The 21,714-nt window shown below is 38.6% G+C and overlaps 2 long non-coding RNA genes across 4 annotated transcripts in view; one reads left to right on the top strand and one right to left on the bottom strand.

Annotated features, from left to right (window-relative positions):
• The window catches only part of LOC111561856, a 55,535-nt gene that overhangs the window by 30,744 nt on the left and 3,077 nt on the right, over positions 1-21,714 (bottom strand). The gene's annotated exons all lie outside the window — the stretch shown is intronic.
• LOC109502702 overlaps positions 3,419-21,714 on the top strand; it is a 42,980-nt gene continuing 24,684 nt past the window's right edge. For all 3 annotated transcript variants that reach the window (XR_006583238.1, XR_006583237.1, XR_002161481.2), the window contains exon 1: positions 3,419-3,691. This is a non-coding gene — a long non-coding RNA (uncharacterized LOC109502702). The remainder of the gene's footprint in view (positions 3,692-21,714) is intronic.

Raw genomic sequence — 21,714 nt, 5'->3', positions numbered from 1 at the left:
GATGACCCACATTGAGACCATGGAAAGGGTGACTGCATACCCCAATCCTTGCAGAGGACTGAAGCCTCCTGTTTTCAGTCCCATAGGATTCTAGAGTTACTTTGTTTTAAAAGTTCAATAATTGTGTATGAGATTAAAAATACAAAAAAAAGACATATTTTCCAGAACCCACAGAGCACTGACCTCTGGCATATTTATAAAGGTGAGATTTGCTTTAAGAAAATAATTGCTTCTTGAAACACAACAGAAAGCCTAGAAATAAGCCCAACATTCTATGGTCAGTTAACCTTTGACAAAGGAGACAAGAATATGCAATGAGAAGAAGACAGTCTTGTCAACAAATGGCGTTGGGAAAACTGGACAGCTACATGCAAAAGAATGAAACTGGACTACTTTTTTACACCAGACACAAAAATAAACTCACAATGGATTAAGGACCTAAATGTGAGGCCTGAAACCATACAAATTCTAGATGAGAGCATAGGCAGTAAATTGTCTGACATAGGCCATAAAAACATTCTTTCTAGATATGTCTCCTAAGGCAAGGGAAACAAAAGCAAAAATAAACAATTGGGACTACACCAAAATAAAAGGCTTCTGCCGAGCAAAGGAAACAACCAACAAAACTAAAAGACAACATACTGAATGGGAGAAGATATTTGCAAATGATATATCTGATAAAGGGTTAGTATCCAAAATATATAAAGAACTGATATAACTCAACACACACACACACACACACACACAAAACCCAAATAATCCAGTTTAAAAACGAGCAGAAGACATGAACAGACCTTTTTTTCAAAGAAGACATATAGGTGGCCCACAGACACATGAAAATATGCTTAGCATCACTCATCAGCATGGAAATGCAAATCAAAACTACAATGAGATATCACCTGTCAGAATGGCTAAAATAAAAAACACAAGAAACAAGTGTTGCAATGAAGTGGAGAAAAAGGAACTCTCGAGCACTGTTGGTGGGAATGCAAACTCGTGCACCCCCTGTGGAAAATAGTATGGAGGTTCCTCAAATTAAAAATAGAACTACCCTATGATCTAGTAATAATTATACCACTAGGTATTTACCCCCAAGATACAAAAACATTAATTCATATGTTTATAACAGTACTATTTAGAATATACAAATTATGGAAGCAGCCCTGGGTCCATCCATAGATGAATGGATAAGGAAAATGTGGTATATATATGCAATGGAATATTATTCAGCCATAAAAAGAATGAAACCTTTCTATTTGTACCAACATGGATGGATCTAGAGGGTATAAAGCTATGTTAAATAAGTCAGAGAAAGACAAAAACCATATGATTTCACTCATACGTGGAATTTAAGAAACTAAACAAATGAACAAAGGTGGGAAAAAGAGACAAATAAAAAATATAGATGCTTAGCTATACAGAACAAACTGATCAATACCAGAGGGGAGGTGAGTGGAGGGATAAGTGAAATAGGTGAAGGGGATTAAGAGTACACTTATCTTGATGAGCACTGAGTAATGGATAGAATTGTTGAATCACTATATTGTACACCTGAAATGAATGTAACAGTTTATATTAATTACACTGGAATTAAAATAAAAAGAAAGAATTTCTTTAAAGAAAATAACTCCTCTTGATTTATAAAATTGCATTGATCTTTTTTCCTTCCAGAATTATATTATCTAATATTTAAACTATATATAACCAGAAATTTCATTTTGGACAATGAGTTAAAATAATAAAAGAACATATTTCAAATTGTGCAGATATTTATTTATAGGGTTGTTTTGGGGCATGGGAGGACTTGACTGTCGTCAACCATCCTAGATGGATAGGATCTGTTTCTTAGTCTGTTCAGGCTGCTATAACAAAATAATACAGACTAGCTGGCTTAACCACCAAACATTTATTTCTCACAATTCTAGAGGCTGGGAAGTCCATAGTCAAGGTACCATCAGATCAAGTGTCCATGAGAGACTGCTTCCTGGTTTATAGACTACTATCTTCTCTCTCTGTCCTCATATAGCACAAAAGGAACGAGAAAGCTCTCTGTGGTCTCTTTTATAAGCCCCTTCATGAGGGCTCCACCTCATGATCTAGTCACTTCTCAAAGCCCCCTATTTCCTATACCATCACCTTGGAGGTTAGGATTTCAACATACAAATTTGGGGGAGACACATTTAGTCCATAACAGTCTGTTTTGAAGTGAATCTGCATGGAAGGTGCCATACATACACTGCAGTAAGTAATTACTAAAGCACCTACTCTGTGCTAAATTTGTTCCTGATTGAAGTTGTACAAGAAACATAAAAGAATGTTTCTTGGGGCACCTGGGTGGCTCAGTTGGTTAAGCACCTGACTCTTGATTTGGGCTCAGGTCATGATCTCAAGGTTTGTGATCAAGCCCCACATCTCTCTCTCCCTCTCTCTGCCCCTCCTCTGCTCACACACACTCTCTCTAAATAAATAAACATTAAAAAAATGTTTCTTGTTCTCTGACTCATTCTTCTGTCAACCTCCAAATTAAAGGAACTTAACTTACAACTGCCCTGGCTGCTGTGGTGATCTTTCTTCCTGGGAATATGACTCTCACAGTGTGACTAAAGCTTAAATTTCCTGTTCCCCAATGGCTGACCTTAATACTAATGCCAGGGTCTCAATTAGTCAGCGGGCCACACTGAGATGCCAGCGAAGGTCAGCAGTGCCTCAAGTGGCTTGGCCAACAGAGACACTTAAGGCTGAAGCCACTTGATTTCTGAATATGTTTGATTTCAATTTTTAAAATATTTCTGTTCATAATAATGTTTGAAAGAAGGAAATATGAGGCAGAATATCAGACAAAAATTCAAGAAAAGCTATTGTATTGGGAATAAATCATGACATTTTAAATCAGTAGTAGTCAGGAATAAAATGTAAACGTTCTTCTCTAAAATCAAAATAATTCCTCTCAATTCAGAATGGAAATCTGAAGAACAAGGGAAAAATAATCAAAAGAACAGTCAGAAGAAGAATGTCAGTAACAATAGTGAATTCAAGCATTACACCAGGCTAGACTCTGGACCATCTCATTCAACCCTCACAACAAGCCTCTGAAATGGGTGTTATTATTTCCCCAATTTTCAGATGAGGAGATTGAAGTCCAGAGAGTTTAAATGAAGTGCCTACAATGAGTAATCCAAGACTGGGATTCAGACCTTGGTCTGCCCAGCTACAAAGCCATGGGGACTCTTTCTATGTCAGCACTGTTTTTAAATGTTAGAGTCCTTTATTTTTTTTAATGTTTATTTATTTACTGAGATAGATAGAGAGGGAGGAAGGGAGGGAGGGAGGGAGAGGACAAGTGGTGGAGAGGGAGAGAAGGAGAGAGAGAGAGAGAGAGAGAGAGAGAGAGAGAGAGAGAGAGAGAATCCTAAGCAGGCTCTGTGCTGACAGCACAGAGCTTGACGTGGGGCTCACTCTCAACCATCACAAGATCACGACCTAACCCGAAATCAAGAGTCAGATGCTTAACTGACTAAGCCACCCAGGCGCCCCTGTTAGAGTCCTTTAAAGAAGACAAGAGTCCAAGGAGAATGGAAGAGAAGAAAGGAACATCAACATCAACAAAAGAAGGAAGTGTGATGTGGGTCTTAAAAATGAGGTAGGATTGGGATGTGAGGAGCATCTCTCTACAACATCTTGCCTGCTGGTGGTAAGCATTGTTGATTTCACTGATTATGGGAAAGGGGTGCATAGTAAGTCTCTTCCAAGATTGATCCTCACTGCGCCATGATCGCATCAGCTCATGACCTGATGATCTTCATTTCTGAAACCTAGGGTTTGCTCTTTCATTTTTCAAAGTTCACCCATTAACATTTACACAATACTCCTCTTGTTTACTTTAAGAGACATGGCCATGTGGCTCAGTTTTCCATGTTGCTTACACATGCTTTGTTTCATAAGCAAAGCTGCTACTGTAAAAATTAGAGACTTTTAAAACTGACTTGGTCCTTAGGCAAAAGGAAAATGTGGCAGAAAAAAAAACAGTACAGAGAAATTAGTTCATTCAGGGCCACAAGTTTTTCTTAAAATAGGCTTGATTTTTGTTAAGCACTAAAAATAGCCTCTATCTCTGTTAAGCACTAAAGAATTGACATAAGCAGTTTTTGGACTTATGTTCTTTTTTTTCCACAATGTCAGCATTTCACACAATTCTATATTCTATGATTTACTTGATGAGAATGTATCTATTCCTTTATTTTCCTGGTAATGCTTGATTCTTATGTCTGTAACTCATTTGAAGTGTAACAACACTGCAAATCAACATTTAGAATAATAGGACACAGCCACAGCTCACTATCAATGCTAAATGTTACTTAAAAAATTTAAAATGCATGCCTTTAAATGAATACTTTTGAAATGCTACAACATGTGGCTTCCTAACAACCCCTGTTACTGGACATTTTCCCTCTCTTCTTGTCAGAGCCTGGCTCTTTCTCCATTCTTAGGGTAAGGGAAGGGGGCAGGCCAACAGGACTAGAGAGATGTCCCGTCCTGATTGGAATCCCCTACTTCTTGCCTGAATCCTTTCATTCACACACTAATTGGAACATAGTCTGGGAAACAAAATGCAGAGACTGGGATTTTGGTAAAAGTGTCACAATTCTTTTTCAAAGCATTTGCAATGGAAAAAAAAAGTGTTTGCAATGTTTAGCAAGTTTTGACTTGAGTTGAGCTAGCTAGGAAAGAGAACTATGACTTTAATAAGCTTGAAGAGAGGAGAACATCAAGATTTATAAAAATAGACCAACAACATTCCAAATGATGCATTGTCCCTGTGTATAATCAGTGTGCGGATAAATGGAAAGTCATTGTATTCAGAGAAAAGCCATATTCTTGGCTCTGGAAGTAGAAGGAAGAAGTAAGCACAATTCTATCACAGTATATGAATGCTGTTTTGTTTCATAATGGTAGACTAACAAATGGAACCTACCAAGGCAACATGGTGTACTGGAAAGATAATTCTTTTTATGCCAAATGGATCCGTGTATTGTTGGGCAAGCTCATCATCTTTTCAAACTTTAGTTTGTTTGCTTATTTCCTGTGAAGTGGAAATAATAGTAATTTCCATACAGGAGTGTTGGAAAGATAAAATGAAAAAAATACGTATTAAATACCTCGTTTATAATGAGCCCATTATAAAGGATGACAATTACTATCTTAATACCATTTTAACATACCCTTTTTAAAAAATTGTGGAAGGGGTGCCTGAATGGCTCAGTTGGTTAAGTGTTAGATTCTTGATTTCGACTCACAGTTATGAGATTGAGTCCTGCATCACGTTCCCGCTTAAGGTTCTCTCTCTCTCTCTCCCTCTCACTCTGTCCCTCCCCTGCTTGTGCAGTGTGCACTCTCTATCTCTCTCACAAAAAACAATAAACTGTGGAACGTGCAGGTAGAGAAATGTGAAATGATGTGTGGTTCATAGAATCTGAATCTCTTTGTCAAATAAGAATTCTCCAAAAGGGGGATTCCAGGACAACCATGGGGCTAAGGCCAGGCGTGTTTATGTGTCTGTACTGTCCCTAAGCAGAACTCTGCCTTGGAGAATCAGACTTCAAACACAGGTGGCAATGACACTGAACAGCCCAGATATCTCTGTACACATAGTGCCTGACAGACAGGAAAGTCATTCCTGTGCTACATTTTTCTGAATGCAGTTAACTTTACACTTACACACCCTGATTCTGTGTGCAAAGCAATGAATCAGGCAGCATATAGCTCACCCCTCTCTCAATGACTGTGACTCATTCTAACTCACTCAACCTTTCTTTGCTAGATGCACACTCATCATTTGAGAGCAGAAATAGTCACAAGTAAAGGAGAAAAATTGGAAAAGCTTTTTAAACCTATTTTTCTTAAAATATACATGGAACTCTGGGTATATATCCAAAGGATATAAAATCAAGACCTGGAAGAGATATCTGCACTCCCATGTTCATGGCAACATTATTCACAATAGCCAAGATATGGAAACAGCTTAAGTGTCTATCGACAGATAAATGCTATACACTGGAATATTATTGACCCTTAAAAATGAAGTAAATCCTGCCACCTGTGTCAATATGGATGAACTGGAAAGACATTATGCTAAGTGAGCCAAGCATGGAAACACAAATATGACAGGGTTTCACTTTATCTGTGGAATCTAAAGTAGTCAGACTCATAGATGCAGAGAAGGCAGAATGGTGGTTGCCAGGGGCTGGGGAGAGAGAGAAATGGGGAGATGTTGGTCAAGGGGTACAAAGTCTTCTTTTTTTAAGTTTAATTATTTATTTGAGAGAGACAGAGACAGCATGAGCAGGGAAGTGGCAGAGAGAGGGAGAGAGAATCCCAAGCAGGCTTCACGTTGCCAGCGCTGAGCCTGACACGGGGCCCAAACTCATGAAACTGAGATTATGACCTGAGCCAAAATCAAGAGTCCGATGATTAACCTAGTGAGCCACCCAGGTGCCCAAGGGGTACAAAGTCTTAATTACGGTAAATGAATAAGTTCTGAAGACCAAATGTACAGCAATACCACTATAGTTAACAATACTATATTGTATACTTGAAATTTGCTAAGAAGCATTTTCACCACACACCAAAAAAGAGAGAACAAAAGAAAGAAATGATTTGGTGAGGCAATAAATACATTAATTAGTTTGATTATAGTCATTTTTCACAATATATACGTATGTCAGAACATCAAGTTGTACACCATGAATATATACAATTTTCATCTGTCAATCTTACCTCAATAAAGCTGGGGGATGAGGGGGACAATGAAGCTTTATAGCATATACCTGTAGTAAAAAGTGCCCTCTTTCTTGAAGACATGTTTAGTATCTCTACTTGTATCTTTGTGTAAAATCATATAACTGTGTCGGTATAAGTAAAATCATGCCCTTTCATAATCTTAAAAAAAAAATAAAGTATACATCAAAGAAATGTGCAAAATGAAATGGATTCAGCATGATTCAAGTGCTTTTTCAGTTTTCTGGTTTCCCTAAATGTGTCTGATGATGACAAGTGCTTCATGTATGTGATCTTGTTTCCTCTTCACAACAAACCTGTAAAGTAGATATTTCCTTTTTACAACAATGTTCATCCATTTGCCTTACTTCCCTAAGTGGTGAATAGCCTATGTGTCTCTGACCCTAAATTCCACACTCTTCCCCCAACCCTTTCTACCTAACAAGCATATCTTGGATCAGTTTTTTACATTTTAATTAAATGTGTAGGGCCATAGGCAAATAGTTGCTTAATTAATATTTTTGGTGAATAATGTCACTGTGGCAGAGAGGAAGGAGCACCAGATTGTGAATCAGGCTACTGGAGTTCTGGTCCCAGCTCCATAATTAACTGGCTTTGTGATCATAAGGAAACTGTATAATTTTTCTTGTTCTCAGAGATCTTATCTATTAAAGGAGGTTGGTGTCTTCACTCAAAGCAAAAGACTTAAGCTTTTGTTGTAAGGGATGTTTAATTTCTGGGTAGAGATAGGTAGAGATGTCTTACTTGGAATGGGTAGGGATGCCCTATCTGAATGACACCAACATAAATGGGAGAGCTACCAAGACCTCCAGGGTAGTTCAGTTTGGGTCCATTCATGAGACAGAAACCACACAGGAATTTACACAAGGGACAATTTCATATGAAGAATGGCTAACTGTAAGAATAGATCAGAGTAACAAGGGGCTAGCTAGTAAGAAATGAAGAGAACTCTAACAAACATAGAAAGAGCAGCTCTAAGGATCAGGTGCTACCCTTAGGGCTGAGATAGAGCACCCAAGAAGGAGCCATTCCACTTAAGGCTCCAGATCTTGTTGGAGGGCATGATTGTGGCTCACAGATTGCTGGAGAGGTCACTGTGGTGCCCAACTAGTGGAACCTACTAGTGGAAGTCACGGCACTGCAGTAGCACTAGAGTAGCTGCATGCAGTGCAGGCATCAAGTGCATAAAGAGACTCCCATGCTGCAAGAGCCAAATGCTAGAGAAGCTGTGCACCTGCAGAAGCCGGACACTGGAGAAGCTGCCTGCCAAGAGGGAGCCCACCAAGAGAGCTCACTGGAATCAGGAAGTAAACTTCATTCTCCTGAAATCTTTCTCCAGCACCACCCACCAACATAGCTTAAGCTTGTGCTACCTGAAAAGAAAATTATCTAAAGGGCCCATCTTAGTTTTCATAGAGCAAGCAAAAGGGGCACATTTCAACCTGAGATGCAGTAACAACTTGCACAGGTGGACATCAAAAGCAGTTTCGTAAAAGAAAAGATATGGGTTCGTGGAACATGATTTCTTGTACCTTAGCAATCGTTCGCTCCAGAGGCAGCCAGCCAGAGGCCTGCTCACCAAACCAGGACAGGAAAGAACTTAAACATTTTGAATGTGAGTGCTTTAAGGAAGGCCTTCTGGCTAACCAAATTCTCAGTAACTCCCAGTGTCTTAGCCAGAGCAGGCAGGCTTCACACAGATACACGCCGGGTCCCTGGGATCGTCTGTGATCCTGGACCATCTATCTGCTTCATCTTACAAATGACAAAACCAAGGCTCAGAGAAATGAAACAGCCTGCTTAAACTAGCTACTCTGTCCCCTGATCCCATCTCTGTCATATTCAAACAGATGGCAGAGTGGAAGTAATAAATAAACCTATCTTAAATGTTGATTTGTCTGAAACATTTGCATTAAATTTGGGCTGTATGAATTGCATAGACATTGCTCATTTGCATAGAATCAGGAGATTGTTGAAAGAAATGTGTTCAGGTAATCCTTGATAGCAAGAAAATACCCAGGAGCTTATCGAGACTTGTTTTTCATTGGGTGAACTACCTTGATAGTAAGTGTGCCCTCATGCATAATCTCATTCACAATCTCTGGCAACCAGATCAGCACTTTGCAATCTATAATTACTACTATAAAAACAATTTCATTGATTCCCCCTTTATCCCTTCTCCTGTGTTTTCAAAGCTATCACTCTCCATCTGATGAGGTTATGCACCTTCTTATCACTTTACCAAAATGGGAAATCTATGCTATTTTCATTAAGTAACTAAGTGTTAGGCGATTTCCAAATCTTAAATAATTTCACACTCTTGGCAAGGTGAGAAAGAAAACTGTATTACAAAGTTTTTCCAGGATTGCTGATAATGATCATAGTAGCAATGCCTTATTAATGCAGAATACTTCACGGCTGATGATATGCTTTGCTATGTGTTAATTCATTTAAAATAAATCTTCCAAAACTTTATTTGCCAATACCCTTTTGTTTTCTAAGAAGCCTAATTTAACTTCAATTGCAGCTTAAAAATGCTAGGTTAAACATAATTCAGAAAACCTTCTAGTTAATTCCAAATAAAAATTTAAGTAATATCCACAACCTAATTATTTTATTATAAAATAAAAGACACCTCCAGAAGTCATAGATATTGAAATTTTAAGCAAATACGCAAATTTCCGAAATTGATCTGAGTTGCAGTATTTATGATCAAATAAAGAATGGGGGAAAAATTAGAATGTTGGACACAGGGCATGTGGGTTTATACATCTTCTCTTCCAGCAATGGGTCATCATTTAACTTGTTAAAGCTTTGTTTTTTTTTAATCCATGATGTGAGTGGGATTCCACGTCCTTTTATAATTTTCGTTCTGCTGTAAGGAAAGAGGTCTATAGCCTTTATCTCCTCTGGCCTTTTCTGTCTTTACCCCCAGTAGGGAAGGAGCTTTGTTCATTTTAAAACATCAAAGTATGAGGTATAATCCCATTTTTTATTCATTCGAAAATAGGCAAGGCACAAAATAGACACACAGATCAATGAGACAGAATAAAGAACCCAGAAATAAACCCATGATTATATGGTCAGTTAATCTTTGACAAGGAAGAAAGAGTATGCAGTGGGAAGAAAATAGTCTCTTCAATAAATGGTGTTGGGAAAACTGAATAACTACATGTAAAAGAATGAAACTGGACCACCTTCTTACACTGTACACAAAAATAAATTCAAAATGGATTAAAAGACATAATGTGAGATGTGAAACCATAAAAATTCTAGAAGAGAGCACAGGCAGTAATTTCTCTGACATTGACTGTAGCAACATTTTTCTACTTATGTCTCCTGAGGTAAGAGGAACAAAAGCAAAAATAAACTATTGGGGCTACAACAAAAAAAAGCATCTTCACAGTAAAGTAAACAACTAACAAAACTAAAAGAGAACCTACTGAATGGGAGAAGATATTTGCAAATGATATATCTGATAAAGGGTTAGTATCCAAAATACATAAAGAACTTATATAACTCAACACTAAAAATATAAATAATCTAATTTAAAAATGGGCAGAAGATTTGGACAGACGTTCCTCCAAAGAAGACATACAGATGGACAACAGACACATGAAAATATACTCAACATACTCGGCATCAGGGAAATGCAAATCAAAACCACAATGAGAGATGTCCTCTCACCTGTCAGAATGACGAAAAGAAAAAGAAAACACAAGTGTTGCAATAATGTAAAAAAAAAAAAAAAGGAACTCTTGAGCGCTGTTCATGAGAATGTAAACTGGTGCACCCACTGTGGAAAATAATATGGAGGTTTCTCAAAAAGTGAAAAATAGAACACCCCTATGACTCAGTAATCACACTACTGGGTGAAAATTACAAAAACATTAATACAAAAACACTAATTCAAAGAGATACATGTACCCGTATGTTTTTAGTAGTATTATTTACAATAGGCAAATTATGGAAGCAGCCCAGTGTCCATCAGTAGATGAGTGGGTAAAGAAGATGTGGTATAGGGGTGCCTGCGTGGCTCAGTCAGTTGAGTGTCTGACTCTTGATTTCAGCTCAGGTCACGATCCCAGGGTCATGGGATTGAGCCCCGTGTCAGGCTGTGCTGAGCAGACTCTATGCTGAGCCAGCCTAACATTCTATCTCACTTTCCTTCTGCCCCTCTCCCCCACTCACGCTCTCTCTTAAAAAAAAATGTGGTGTATCTATATACAATAGAATACTATTCAGCCATAAAAAAGAAAACCACTAGACACTAGGGTTATTTAAAATAAAATTTCAAGTTACCAAAATTAAATCAAATTTAAATATGTTTCCTTGGTTGTACTAGCCACATTTCAAGTGCTCAATACCTGTGTGTAGGTGTTGGCCACTGCACTGAAAAGCACAGATAAAAAACATATCCAACATTGCAGAAAGTTCTATTGGACAGCATTGTCTAGACTAGTGATCAGCAAACTTTTTCTCTAAAGAGCCAGGCAGTAATATTTTTGACATTGTGAATCACACAGTCTTCTTCACAGCTACTCAAAAGTGGTATGAAAGCAGCCACAGTCCATGTGTGAATGAATGATCATGGTCATGTTTCAGTAAAACTTTATTTACAAAAACAGGCTTTGGACAGAGGGCCATAGTATGCCCATCTTTGGTCTGGAGGATCCAAAGCTCCCAGGTGCTTTAGGGAAGGGACAGGGGCCACAGAAAGAATTTAAAGACTAGTGGAGCCCTGGAATAGGACCAAGTTACCTGATCTTGCACCCAAAGGTGATGCAGATCCAGGCGCAACTCAGCAGACACCAGTGAAGGACCAGACTTAGCATCACAGAACAGCACACAAACTTGCACACACAGAGTCAAGTGTTCTCCATTTTGAGAAGAAGCAGCAGGAATGGGAAGAAACCCGAAAGACCAAACCCAAGTAAGACAAATGATCTAAAAGAGACTAAGTGGGGGAGACAGTGATACTGTTTGACGGCAAACATAGGTGTCACCACCCACTGTCTCAAACCCACCACTCCCTGTACCCCCATCTCTCACACTGAGGGGGTTGGAGGGGGCTCAGGAGGAAGTTTAGACCCATTATAGAAAACAAGCCATGATTTCTTTGCATCTCTGAGGTACAGTGCAAATAAAAGTTTAACACCACAGACGAAGAGCAGGAAAGGAAATCTTTGCACTCCCTAGGAGCTCCGGTTTGAACTCATTCATCTCTACAGCCTCACCAGGGCCTCCCTGTGACTGATGATGTACACCAAGGCCTTGTGTGGAGACCAGGACACTGGTCTCAGAGGGAGAGAACTTGACTCCAGCTATGTGGCTTCTGCTAAAGCTTTTAACCACTCTAGGCCTCAGTGACCTCATCTGCCACATGAGAAGGTAAATCAATGACTCCTAAGTTCTTATCCAGCTCAGGAAACAATTTTGTGATTCATCTAAAAGTCATCTGGGGTTTTAGACCGTGACTATAATTAATGTAGTGAATGAGATCACATGTCAATGAATAAAGTTTTAGCTTTATTAGGAAGTTTCTACCAGGTCATTGAAAGGTTCTGACATTTTATACTTGGATAGTTATAAGATCATCTTATCACTCAAACTGTATTAGTCTGCTTGAGCTGCTGTAACAAAATGCCATAGACCAGGTGGCTTAAACAACAGACATTTATTTTCTTACTGTTCTAGAGGCTGGAAGTCTGAGATCAGGGTGCCAGCATACCTGGTTCCAGGTGAGGGCCCTCCTTCTGGTTGCAGATGGCACCTGCTTGCCATGTCCTCACATGGCAGAAAGAGAGAGTGCATCTCTGGTGTCTATTCTTATAAGGGCACTTAATATCATGAGGACTTCACTCTCATGACCTCATCTAAACCTAATTACCCCGAAAGTCCCCATGTCCAAATACCATCACATTGGTGGTTAATGCTTTGATATGTGAGTTGGGGAACAGGGGTATACAGTTCAGTCCATAGCACAAACCTTGAATGACATTCTGCTTAGATGCTGAGTTCCTGGAATTTTAGTCTCTGGTCACGGACAAAACAAAAGGAAATGCTCTTCTCATTACTAGGAGACTTTTGAGAAAGAAGTATCACATTGAGTCCTACCTTCTCTGAGATTCAAAGCAGAGGTGGAATGACAGAGACAGGGGGGATGACTGCTTTGATGATCAACTATCATGATAGCTAACATTTACTGGGCAGCTTACCGTGCACCAGGCACTCTTCAAAGTGTATTGTATGAATCATCTCATTTCACCCTACGATTTTATTTGACCTATGTAGGTTGAAGAGGCTGCAGTAACTTGCATAAAGTCACATAGCTAATATGAAACTGAGTCGGAATGTGATTCATTAGCAGGCTAATTCCAAAGCCTGCTCTCCTAGTCTCTACAGCCTCAGGTTGGACACAAGCAATGGGGAAATTCCTACACTTACACACAAACACACACCGCAAGATATGCTTGACCAAAATCACATGTATTAATGATATATACTAATTAATTTACACTTTATAATCGACTTATTTAACCAACCAATCAAAGTGCTTTTTCTTAACATCCGGCTGAGGTCAGAATTTCAGGAATGGGAACTTTGATGAGTGGTGACAAGCAAGAAGTTATTTTGGTCTGGAGCATTTGAAGGATGAGAAGCCTGGATAGAAGGCTGAATTTAGGAGCCATGAACAGCTAGGTATCAGACAAAGACATACATGTCTGAGGGGAAGAAAAAGGTTGGAGGTGAAAGAGGAAGCCATATTAGGAAGATGGGTACAGAAAGCGGAGTGTGCCTTCTCCGGAACTCTGTGTGTCAGACACTGTACTGAAGGCGTTACAAAAATATTATCTCATTTCTCCCCCAAATTATCTTATTTTTACATCTCAATTTCTCATTTTTATTTTTAATTTTTCTTTACTTTTTTATTTTATTAAGTTTTTTATCTTAATTCCAATATAGTTAACATACAGTGCTATATCAGTTTCAAGCATGCAAATAGTGATTCAACAATTTTATACATTGCTCAGTGTTTGTCATGAGAAGTACACTGCTTAATCCCCTTCACCTATTTCACCCACTCCCCACCCACCTTCCCTTCTGTTAACCATCAGTTTGTTCTCTATAGTTAAGAGTCTTTTTTTTTTTTTGGTTTCTCTCTTTTTTTTCTTTGTTCATTTGTTTCTGCCCACAATTATCTTTTGAAGCAGACTTTGTTACTCCCATTTTGCAGCTATTGAATCTTGGGGATATTAAAAAGCTACCTAAAGTTATATATTAAGTAAGTAGCCTACATTTGAACAACAACAACAACAACAACAACAACAACAAAAAACTGTACTCTGTATACAGCCTCCCTAGACAAGGTTTATATACATTTACCTTATTGCCTAACATAGCCAAAGTCAGTTGCTAAAACCTATCTTTGTGCCAGCCAGGTGCTCAAGGTTGGTCATGCCTTGCTGCCAAGATATGATATATGGCTTATGTTAAAACATGACCTCACATGGGAAAACACTCAAGAGAAGCTCAAAGAGTTTAATCGTCTAGTTCAATTAAAAATTGATGAATAGCCAGTTATCCTAGCCATCAATCAAATAGCCTCATAATTGAAATACTGATAGGCATTTGTGTCCAATATGAAGCCGAATGAGAGCACCAGCTTGGTTACTTGATGGTCAAGTACGCTAAATGGCTAGAGCTGGGCAACAAATTTCGTAAGTGCAGAGTTTTCGTACCATGTGTTTTTCCATCTTGGTTGGCATTTTGGAGGGGATCTATGATCTTACAACCAGCTAGATGGTTGTTTTTTTGTTTACTGAAGATCTCCTCAATGACTGATAATTAACAGTTTACCTAATAACAGGGTCATTTGCTTTGATAGTCCTCGGCTGACTTTGGGACCTTCTGTACTTGTCCTCTTCATTTACATCCCTCTACTCATCTCTTTTCCATAACCTTTCTGACCTTTAATCAGTGAATCTTTGCTTGGCCTGAGCAACTTCCTTTCTCTCTTTTTCATGGGTATTGTGCCCACAAATCTCTTCTTCCTATCAGCTTCCTGAGTGAAGTGGGGTGAGGTGAGTGTGATGTGGGAAGGTGTTGGTGAGGGAAATTGGGGGCCAGACCCCACACAACCTTGAAACCAGACCAAAGATTTTATCTTTCCCTAATGACAATGGGAAACTATAAAAGATTAAAAGTTTGTGGGGGAGGAATGAGTAACATCATCATCAAATATGTACTTTCAGAAGATCACTCTGGCTACAGTGTGGAGAATGGATTGTCAGAGATGAGGTGGGTTTTGTACCCTAGTTAGATGGCTACTGCAGCAATCCAGGTAGAGCCTGACGGTACCATAAACCAGGGTGGTGGTGGTAGTAATGGTGGAGGAGATGGGGAGTAGATATTTGAGAGGTATAGAAAGTAAAGTTAATGGTATATTTCATGAAGTTAAAATAATGAAAGGGAAGTCAAGGATGACTTCTAGGTTTCTGGTATGACTAGCTGGATGGATGAATATGTCATTCACGGAGACAGAAAAATATGAAAGCAAAATAAGACCAGCTGGGCCAAACTCCTTGCCATTTCTGAAATGCACCATGCTATTTCATGCCTCAGTACTTCCAACACTTTGTTCTCAGCACTTGGAAATCTGCCGTCTCCCTTCCTTTGCTTTGAGGAAATTGTGTTGTATTTAGTAGCACACACTCAGTGCCTAACACAACACCTAGGTATAAGAAGTTAGGACAAGTATAAAATTAGAGTATAGAGTCCCCAGGATTGCCCTCACTTCTTGACATTAAGCCACACTGTTGACCTTACTAGCCTAGCCAGCCCCATCCTAAAACTTATATGAATGTAGGTGGCCCCCATTATAAATACACTGCTAGACTGAATAGATTGTTAAATCCAGTATGACCCAAAGGCCTCAAGCAAACAAAGACACTCTTATTAAGCATAACTTTCCAAAGGCTCAGATATTGCCTCCCAGAAGTCAGAGGCAGAGGCCAGAACTTCTCTTTGGACCGTGCTAAATTCTTTAGCACACAAAAGTGCATAGTAAGCTCTCAATAAATGTCAAATAAAGGAATTAAGAGTTGGGTTTTATATTTTCTGGATAAATGTGATCTTACTTTATCTTATTTCATTTTTAAAGCAATTCTTTTTTTTTAATTTTTTAATTTTTTTAAATTTTTAACACACACACACACACACACAGAGAATGCACATGTAAGTAGGGTAGGAGCAGAGACAGAGGGAGAGAGAGTCTAAGAGAGGGAGAGAGAGACTAAGCAGTCTCTTCACTGTCAGCATGAAGCCTGATGTGGGCCTCAATCCCATGAACCATGAGATCATGACCCAATCTGAAATCAAGAGTCAGATGCTCAACCAACTGAGCCATCAAGGCACCCTGATGTTACTTTAAAACAGAAACTCCTAGAGAGCTGCCTCTGTGTTTCCTCTCTATAGAGCTTAGCACAATGTTGTGTAAAAGTTATTAGTCCATGATGGTTGCCAGAGGGAAGGTGGGGTGGGAAAATGGGTGAAGGGGAGTGGGAGATACAGGCTTCCAGTTATAGAATGAATAAGTCGTGGGAATAAAAGCCACAGCATATGGAATATAGTCAATGGTATTGTAATAGTATTGCATGGTGACAGATGGTAGCTATACTTGTGGTGAGCATAACATATAGAAAAGCTGAATCACTATATTGTACACCTGAAACTAATGTATCATTGTCAATTGTACTCAAATGAAAAAAAAATGTTAAGAAATCAGTAGTCTTGGGGTGCCTGGGTGGCTTAGTTGGTTGAGCGTCCAACTCTTGATTTTGCTCAGGTCATGATCCCAGAGTCATGGAATTGAGATCCACATTGGTCTCCATGCTGAGTGTGGAATCTGCTTAAGACTCTCTCTCTCTTCCCCTCTCCCCCACTCACACTCACTCTCTCTCTCTCTAAAACAGAAAAATAAAAAGAGAGGAATCATTACCCCAACCCATGTTCACAGTAGCATTATTCACAATAGCCAAAAGACAGAAGCCACCTAAATGTACCTTGACAGATAAATGGATAAGCAAAATGTGCTATATATGTATAATGGATTATTATTCAGCCTTAAAAAGGAATGAAATTCTGATACATGGTATGATATGGATGAACCTTGAGGACATGAGGTTAAATAAAGCCAGACACAAAAGGACAACTACTATATAATGCCACTTACATAAGGTACCTAGAATAGCACACATATAGAAACAGAAAGTAGAATGGGGGTTGCTAGGGGTTGAGGGGTGTTGGGAATGGGGAGTTGTTTAATAAGTATAGTTTCAATTTTGCAAGACCATAAAAGTTCCAGAGATGGATGGTGGTAATAGTTGTATAACATTGTGAATGTTCTTAATGCCACTGAACTGTACACTTAAAAAGTATTAACTGGTAAATTTTATGTTTCATGTATTTTATAACAATTAAAATAATTTTTAATGGAAAAAGTTCTTAACCCAATGTAATGTGAAATTCACTGACTGCTTATGGGGATGAGAGGAGTCAACTAAAATACCAGTGGTGATGTTTCTGGAGAAGGCTGTGATAAAGCTACAAAGCCTAACCCCTGAAGCTCCCCTAAGCACACACTAGACTCCTACAAGTCACTGGGTTTGGGATGGTTTGCACATTTTTGATTGCCTCACATTTCTGCATGTCCCAATACAGCAATTTCAGCACAATCTCATGTTACCAGGGAGAAATGACCTTCAATATGCAAAGCCCATGACTCTCCAAAGCACACAAAGAAATACAATATTTAGTTTCCTTCCCATACTTTATAAGAATTTTCTTCTTTAAGAAAACAAAACAAATAAACAAACCATGAGAAAGTAAACTAGGACTTGCAAACCTGCATTTTTCCTTTTTGTTGCTTTTCTGCATATACAGATCTTTACTCAACACAGCTACTAATATTTTGCTGTAAGTCAGAGTGAAATTGTGCAAATGCTTACAGCAGATACACTGTCTCATCAAACCTAGAAAACGAAACACCTTCTTTGGAATAATACTCTATTATTTTCATCACTATTTATTTCTACCTCCAGTTAAAAAGACCTTCATCTGTCTATGCCCAGCTCTCCACATTTGACTTATAGAAGGTAAATCCTTCAGCCTTCAAAAGTAATGGTAATGAGTTCAACAACTTGTGGGTAAAATGCTTAAAATTCCCTGGAAGAACTGTGAGCTATAGCTTCTTATATTAATTCATTCCCTTCTACAAATAATCATGGAACAGTACTGAACCAGGCCCAGTACAAGGTGCTAGTAATATGGTATGGGAGTCAAGCATCCAGACACTGGGGTCAGACTGCATGAATTAAACTCTGGCTAACTGTGTGATCATGCGAATCTTTCCAAATATCAGTTTCCCTATGTGCAAAGTAGGGATAGTCATACTACTTGTTCTTTTTAGAGTTTGAGCTGTACTAAATCAGATAATGTACATAAAATTCCTATCACAGTTGCCAGCACACAATAAGCATCCAGCACATGTTAGATATTGTTACAAAAGTGCGTAAAATTCAACTTTTTCCTTCAGGGTTTTGACAAAGAGCTTACATGTTTCTTCCTTATTCCTCTAGGTCAGGAATTCTCAAAAGGAAGGTGCACTGGGAATAAATAACTTGCAAAAGACATATCTGATAAAGGACTGTTATTCAAAATATCAAAGAACCTTAAAATTCAACAATAACAAAACAGCTCTATTAAGAAATGGGCCAAAAACCTTAACAGACACCTCACCAAAGAAGATATACAAATAACAAAAGCATATGTCATCTGATAAGATGTTTCACACCCATATGTCATCAGAGAAATGCAAATTAAAACAACAACGAGGGGCAACTGGGTGGCTCAGTTGGTTAGTGCCCGGCTTAGGCTCAGGTCATGATCTCATGGTTTGTGAGTTTGAGCTTCTCTGCCATAAGCAGAGAGCCCGCTTCAGATCCTCTCTCCCCTCATCTCTCTCTGCCCCTCCTCTGCCCAATCTCTCTCTCAAAAATAAATGGATTAATAAATAAACATTAAAACAACAGCAACAATAAGACACCACTAGACCCTTTTAGAGTGGCCAAAATCCAGAACACTGACAACACCAAATGCTGGTAAGGATGTGGAGCAACAGGAATTCTCATTCATTGCTGGTGGGAATGTAAAATGGTACAGCCACAGGGAAGACAGTTTGGCAGTTCCTCAAAAAACTAAACATACTCTTACTGATCTGGCAATCATGCTCCTTCATGTTTACCCAAAGGAGCTGAAAACTTACATACACACAAGAACCTGCGAACAGATGTTTATAGCAGCTTTATTCATAATTGCTGAAACTTGGAAGCAATCAAAAGGTCCCTCAGTGGGTGAATGGATAAATTAATTGTGGTACATCCAAACAGTGGCTTATTATTTAGTACTAAAAATAACTGAGCTTTCAGGCCATGAAAAGACATAGAGAAACATTAAATATATATTACAAAGCTAAAGAAGCCAATCTGAAAAGGCTGTATATACTATGTGATTCCACCTACATGACATTCTGAAAAAGGCAAAACTATACCGAGAGTAAAAGATCGGTAGTTTCCAGGGGTTGAGGGTTGGGAAGCAGGATGAATATGCAGAGTACAGAGACTTTCTAGGGTAGTGAAAATACTCTGTATGATATCCATAATGATGGATACATGTCCAATGATGGATACATGCTTGTTCAAGCTCAAAGAATGTACAAATCCAAGAGTGAACCCTAATGTAAACTATGAATTTTGGGTTATGATATTATGAGTCGGTAGTTCATCATTATAACACATGTGCCACTCTGATGGGAGATGTTGGTAAGGATGTTATGCATATGTGGGTACATGGAAAACATGGGAAATCTCTGTACCTTCCCTTCAATTTTGCTGTGAATCTAAAACTGCTCTAAAAATAAGATCATATATATGTATATACATATACACATTATTCATATACACACATATGTGTGTGTGTGTGTGTGTGTGTGTGTGTGTGTGTGTGTGTGTGTGTGGAGAGAGAGAGAGAGAGAGAGAGAGAGAGAGAGAGAGAGAGCAGTTGCCATTCACCACACACAACTGATGCCCTGTCAGAGATAAATTCACACTTATCCACCAGTTTCCAAAGCACCTCTTTCCTTCCTTCCCCATGATAATGAGATTTGGGAGACTGAGGATCCCCGCTTTAAATCAGGAATTGGTTTACTATAACCCACAGGCCAAATCTGACCCAATGCTTATTTTTGTAAATGAAGTTTCATTGGAACAGAGCCATAGCCATTCTTGTGTGTATTGTTTGTGACTGCTTTCTCACTACAATGGGCAGAGTTGAGTAACTGTAACAGAGAGATTATGACCCATCAAACCTAAAGTATTTACCATCTGAGGCTTTACAGAAAATGTTTACCAATTCCCATTCTAGATAATGATGATGATGATGATGATGATGATGATGATGATGAAGAAAAGCCATGTCTGCCATTTATGGAGTAAAAATAACTCTTAGAGTAATATCAACTCTATTACACAAATAAAGGCACTGAAGCCCAAAGATATCATGTAACACAATCAAAGTGACAGAGATAATACATGACAGCTAATATCACTCCAAAGTTTGTGCTCTTAACTTAGTAGTGCCATACCTATATAACGAGTGACTGCTGTCGGTATTAGCAGAGCATTAGCCATTAGGGATATAACGGTATATTAGGGATATAATGGTATATCTTATTCTAGGTAATAAACTGAGTCCATTCTAGATAATAGCAGACCTTAATTCTGTCACTGTTTATTGGATGTTTACCACAAGTACACTTTTTCCAAGTTTACCCACATTCTGGGGTCTCCATCTTCATACTTTTTCCAACAGCTGCATGTGCAAATGGGGTAAGTAAGGTGCACCTTTTTTTTCCTTACGAAGATTCATTGCTGTTCATTGGACTCTAGGCTCATTGTTGGGTTCCAGTTTCTTGCCTGCGTTTTCCTTCAGTCTTTTCCCGCTCAGTAAATGCTCATGATCCCCCATATAGAGTCACCAGATAAAATATAGCACATTAGTTAAATCTGAATTTCAAATAAACAACAAATAATTTTCAGTATGGTAAGTTTTGTGTTACATGTGTGTTACCACACTTAAAATAATTTTAATGGAAAAAAAATTTTTCCCATAGAATATTTAGGACATGTACAGGATGTCCTATATTTGTATTTGCTAAAACTGGCAACCTTCACCCAATCGCTATATTTTGGTAGCTAGAAGATGAATTATCCACTGCAGGGACATTCACATAGGACATTTACATAGAAGGCCTTGTGGATTAGGAAAAAGAATGCATGATTTCTTGTTAGAGGATGTGTATGCCAGGACCACTGGGCAACATACCTACATTTCAACGTACCTACATTTCACTCCCATGAAATGGGAATAATAGTATCATACTGGCTGGGTTTTGTGAAGACTCAATGAAATGTTGTATTGAATAACACTGGGCTTGGTAGAAAGTAGTAATCGTTGTTTCCTGTCCAAGTAAAATTTGTTATTTCATTTTACTTATTCCCTCTAATAGTTCACATTCAGTTCATATTCTTCAATATGCCCTCAGCACAGCCCAGTTGGATTCTGTCCCCAAGCTCCTTCCTTTCCAGCATCTGACAGAGGAATCTCACTGATCATTAAAGTTGATTTAAATATGAAGTAACAAAATCATCTTTGGTTTATAAATTCCATAGAAAAAAATTAGTCAACCAAGTTAGGTTGCGATCAAATGAAGGATATTCTATACATATATTCCTGGGAGTTCCCACAAGAAATTTTAATAGCTCACCACCTGTAATAGCTGCTCTGATGGCCACATTTATT

The sequence above is a fragment of the Felis catus genome, chromosome C1, assembly GCF_018350175.1.
Source record: "Felis catus isolate Fca126 chromosome C1, F.catus_Fca126_mat1.0, whole genome shotgun sequence".
NCBI classification, from domain to species: domain Eukaryota; kingdom Metazoa; phylum Chordata; class Mammalia; order Carnivora; family Felidae; genus Felis; species Felis catus.
Note: the sequence above shows the minus strand (reverse complement) of the source record. Positions and strands in the feature narration are given on the sequence as shown.